The sequence below is a fragment of the Mizuhopecten yessoensis genome, unplaced genomic scaffold (genome assembly GCF_002113885.1).
Source record: "Mizuhopecten yessoensis strain PY_sf001 unplaced genomic scaffold, ASM211388v2 scaffold10791, whole genome shotgun sequence".
Taxonomy (NCBI): Eukaryota; Metazoa; Mollusca; class Bivalvia; order Pectinida; family Pectinidae; genus Mizuhopecten; species Mizuhopecten yessoensis.
In genome coordinates this window covers 18,923-23,900 of record NW_018408723.1, presented here as the reverse complement: position 1 = coordinate 23,900, position 4,978 = coordinate 18,923, and positions in this window count along the sequence as shown.

Here is a 4,978-nt window from a genome sequence, read left to right as displayed (position 1 = left end):
ATCATTGTCAACATACAGGGACAAAATAAAATACACTTTCAACACGCAAGGACAATATATATCATTGTCAACATACAGGGACAAAAAATACACTTTCAACACACAAGGACAATAAATATCATTGTCAACATACAGGGACAATATATATCATTGTCAACATACAGGGATAAAAAAATACACTTTCAACACACAAGGACAACGAATAGCATTGTTAACATACAGGGACAATATATAATACAACTTCGACATACAAGGACAATAAATATCACTGTCAGCATACAGGGACAAATTAAAATACACTTTCACCACACAATGACAATTAATATCATTGTCAACATACAGAGACAAAATAAAATACACCTTCAACACACAAGGACAATAGATATCTTTTTCAACATAACGGGACAAAATATAATACACCTTCACCACACAATGACAATAAATATCAATGTAGACAAACCGGGACAAAATCTAATACATCTGCAACACACAAGGGCAATAAATACCATTGTCAACATACAGGGACATAATAAAATACACCTTCAATACGCAAGGACAATAAATACCACTTAGTAATATCTAGAGTGTTGTTTTCTATTAATATAATCTAGAGCGTTATTTCTATTAGTATTATCTAGAGAGTTGCTTTCTATTTGTAAAATCAAGAGTGTTGTTTCTAAAAGTATAATCGAGGGTGTTATTTCTATTAGTATAATATATAGTATTATTTTCTATTAGTATAATCTAGAGTGTTGTTTTCTATTAGTATAATCTAGAGTGTTGTTTCTATTAGTATCATCTAAAGTGTTGTTTTCTATTTGTATAATCAGGAGTGTTGTTTCTAAAAGTATCATCTAAAGTGTTGTTTTCTATTAGTATAATCTAGAGTGTTGTTTCTATTAGTATCATCTAAAGTGTTGTTTTCTATTTGTATAATCAGGAGTGTTGTTTCTAAAAGTATCATCTAAAGTGTTGTTTTCTATTAGTATAATCTAGAGTGTTGTTTCTATTAGTATCATCTAAAGTGTTGTTTTCTATTTGTATAATCAGGAGTGTTGTTTCTAAAAGTATCATCTAAAGTGTTGTTTTCTATTAGTATAATCTAGAGTGTTGTTTCTATTAGTATCATCTAAAGTGTTGTTTTCTATTTGTATAATCAGGAGTGTTGTTTCTAAAAGTATCATCTAGAGTGTTGTTTTCTATTAGTATAATCTAGAGTGTTGTTTTCTATTAGTATAATCTAGAGTGTTGTTTTCTATTAGCATCATCTAAAGTGTTGTTTTCTATTTGTATAATCAGGAGTGCTGTTTCTATTAGTATCATCTAAAGTGTTGTTTTTTATTTGTATAATCATGAGTGTTGTTTCTAAAAGTATCATCTAAAGTGGTGTTTTCTATTTGTATAATAAGGAGTGTTTTTTCTAAAAGTATCATCTAAAGTGTTGTTTTCTATTAGTATAATCTAGATTAGTATAATCTAGAGTGTTGTTTCTATTAGTATCATCTAAAGTGTTGTTTTCTATTAGTTTAATCTAGAGTGTTGTTTCTATTAGTATCATCTAAAGTGTTGTTTTCTATTTGTATAATAAGGAGTGTTTTTTCTAAAAGTATCATCTAAAGTGTTGTTTTTTATTTGTATAATCAGGAGCGTGGTTTCTAAAAGTATAATCTAGAGTGTTGTCTCTATTAGTATACTCTAGAGTGTTGTTTTCATTAGTATCATCTAAAGGGTGGTTTTTTATTTGGATAATCAGGAGTGTTGTTTCTGAAAGTATCATCTAAAGTGTTGCTTTCTATTTGTATAATAACGAGTGTTTTTTCTAAAAGTATCACCTAGAGTGTTGTTTTCTACTAGTATAATCTAGAGTGCTGTTTCTATTAGTATACTCTAGAGTGTTGTTTCCTATTAGTATAATCTAAAGTGTTGTTTTCTATTAATATAATCTAGAGCGTTGTTTTCTATTAGTATAATCTAGAGTGTTATTTCTATTAGTATCATCTGGAGTGTTGTTTTCTATTAATATAATCTAGAGTGTTGTTTTCTATTAGTATAATCTAGAGTGTTGTTTCTATTAGTATACTCTAGAGTGTTGTTTTCTATTTGTATAATCAGGAGTGCTGTTTCTAAAAGTATCATCTAAAGTGTTGTTTTTTATTTGTGTAATCAGGAGTGTTGTTTCTGAAAGTATCATCTAAAGTGTTGTTTTCTATTAGTATTATCAAGAGTGTTATTTCTATTTGTATCATATAGAGTGTTGTTTTCTATTAGTATAATCTAGAGTGTTGTTTCTATTAGTATCAACTAAAGTGTTCTTTTCTATTTGTATAATCAGGAGTGCTGTTTCTAAAAGTATCATCTAAAGTGTTGTTTTTTATTTGTATATTCAGGAGTGTTGTTTCTAAAAGTATCATCTAAAGTGTTGTTTTCTATTTGTTTAATCAGGAGTGTTGTTTCTAAAAGTATAATCTAGAGTGTTGTTTTCTATTAGTATAATCTAGAGTGTTGTTTTCTATTAGTGTCATCTAAACTGTTCTTTTCTATTTGTATAATCAGGAGTGTTGTTTCTTAAAGTATCATCTAAAGGTTGTTTTTTTTTATTTGTATAATCAGGAGTGTTGTTTCTAAAAGTATCATCTAAAGTGTTGTTTTCTATTAGTATTATCAAGAGTGTTATTTCTATTAGTATCATCTAGAGTGTTGTTTTTTATTAGTATTATCAAGAGTGTTATTTCTATTTGTATAATCAAGAGTGTTGTTTCTAAAAGTATCATCTAAAGTATTGTTTTCTATTAGTGTTACCAAGAGTGTTATTTCTATTAGTATCCTCTAGAGTGTTGTTTTCTATTAGTATAATCTAGAGTGTTGTTTCTATTAGTATCATCTAAACTGTTGTTTTCTATTTGTATAATCAGGAGAATTGTTTCTAAAAGTATCATCTAAAGTGTTGTTTTTTATTTGTATAATCAGGAGTGTTGTTTCTAAACGTATCATCTAGAGTGTTGTTTTCTATTAGTATAATCTAGAGTGTTGTCTCTATTAGTATAATCTAGAGTGTTGTTTTCTATTTGTATAATCAGTAGTGCTGTTTCTAAAAGTATCATCTAAAGTGTTGTTTTTTATTTGTATAATCAGGAGTGTTGTTTCTAAAAGTATCATCTAAAGTGTTGTTTTCTATTAGTATTATCAAGAGTGTTATTTCTATTTGTATCATATAGAGTGTTGTTTTCTATTAGTATAATCTAGAGTGTTGTTTCTATTAGTATCATCTAAAGTGTTGTTTTCTATTTGTATAATCAGGAGTGTTGTTTCTAAAAGTATCATCTAAAGTGTTGTTTTTTATTTGTATAATCTAGAGTGTTGTTTTCTATTAGTATAATCTAGAGTGTTGTTTTCTATTAGTATAATCTAGAGTGTTGTTTTCTATTAGTATAACCTATAGTGTTTTCGTGTTGACGAGGCATTGGGCACTTACGCTGGTTTACACTATGATACCCTCTGGGCGTTTCGGTTTTTTAAATAATGTTACATATTGTCCTTGTTACTACTTCCCATCCAATCCATCTCTTATGAAGGGAACAAAGGAAATCAGCATTGATGACCTCTCCTTAACTCAACCGAGTCATCTACTCAGTTTACATCTGCTGAATGGAGATATCACCACATAACCTCACAAACATAGAAAAGTATTCCCTATACTTACTGTATTGTTTTCTGTAAATGGTTAACTATTTTATGCATAAGTCTAATTTCAATAAAATCAAGGAATGATCAGTTCAGTAAATGTAACAGCTTGAAATATGCATCATTCTTCATGAACTATATTTGCTGTTGATTACGTCACACAGTTTTGTTTCGTTTATATAAAACAATAATATGTGTAGTAGTCTTTTCAAGGTCATTGTATTATTATACTTGTTTATGTAGTCATATTCATGACCTGGTATCATTATTTGTATCTTGAATTGTCTTTATAAATTTGTATCATGGATAAGTTTTGAAATAAAGACAAAAGGTCGAGAATATTTTTCAGAAAACAATTATGTCAATACATTTAGTTACAGAAAATCGGTGTTCTTGGGAACCGAACAGAACGGTTAGGTTTGCACGTATATGAATTATGACGCATATCATATATACCTAATTTTAGTCAAACACAGGTCTATGCTTACTACATAATAAATGTATCGGGAATTAATGGAAAAATAAAACAAACAAAATATAATTTGAAAATCTTGGCGTTTTTACTTAAATTAGATCGCCACCAAGTGTCTCGTCAAGGTTTATAAACAATCCTATAATTAATATAATAAGATATACTATTCACCAAAGGCCGCGGACAATTATTCTTATTCTAAAGCACTTTATTCTTGTAACTTGTGACATTTTTATACTTATATACAAGGGAAAGTCAAGTACACGTGATATGTCACATGCTTACATGTACATTGAGACAGTCTCAGCAATTTTTTTCTTTTTTTTTTCTTTTTTATATACAAATTTTAATTCCTCAGCATTTTGATATTCTCATTTTCATAGATCTTTGACATATGCATATGCGAATATTCAGTGGTTGTTGAAGGCTGCCAGAGTTGAGGAGCCCTGGAATCAGCCCCCGAACAATAAAGTGTCCATTCGCAGGCGGTCTTTCACTATTCGTACACCTTACATTCAATAGCTATGTTTATACATGTGTTATATATAAATATATATTTTATATAGTTATATTAAGTTTGTAAGTTGCCCCCGCGCATGCATGTATCAGCCACCCCAACACTGTATCCGTCTGCGTCATGTTCCTATAAAGTCTTTTACTTTGCACCCGGACAATGGGGACGTCCATTACCTACATGCACTCGGTATATTACTGGTTTATTTTTTATTTTTTATTACAATTATTTTTAACAATACAAAAAAGTAAAGACTCATTTTGTTTATCTAATGATAGTATTCGATTAACAATTTCTAATCAAGTCCGTAT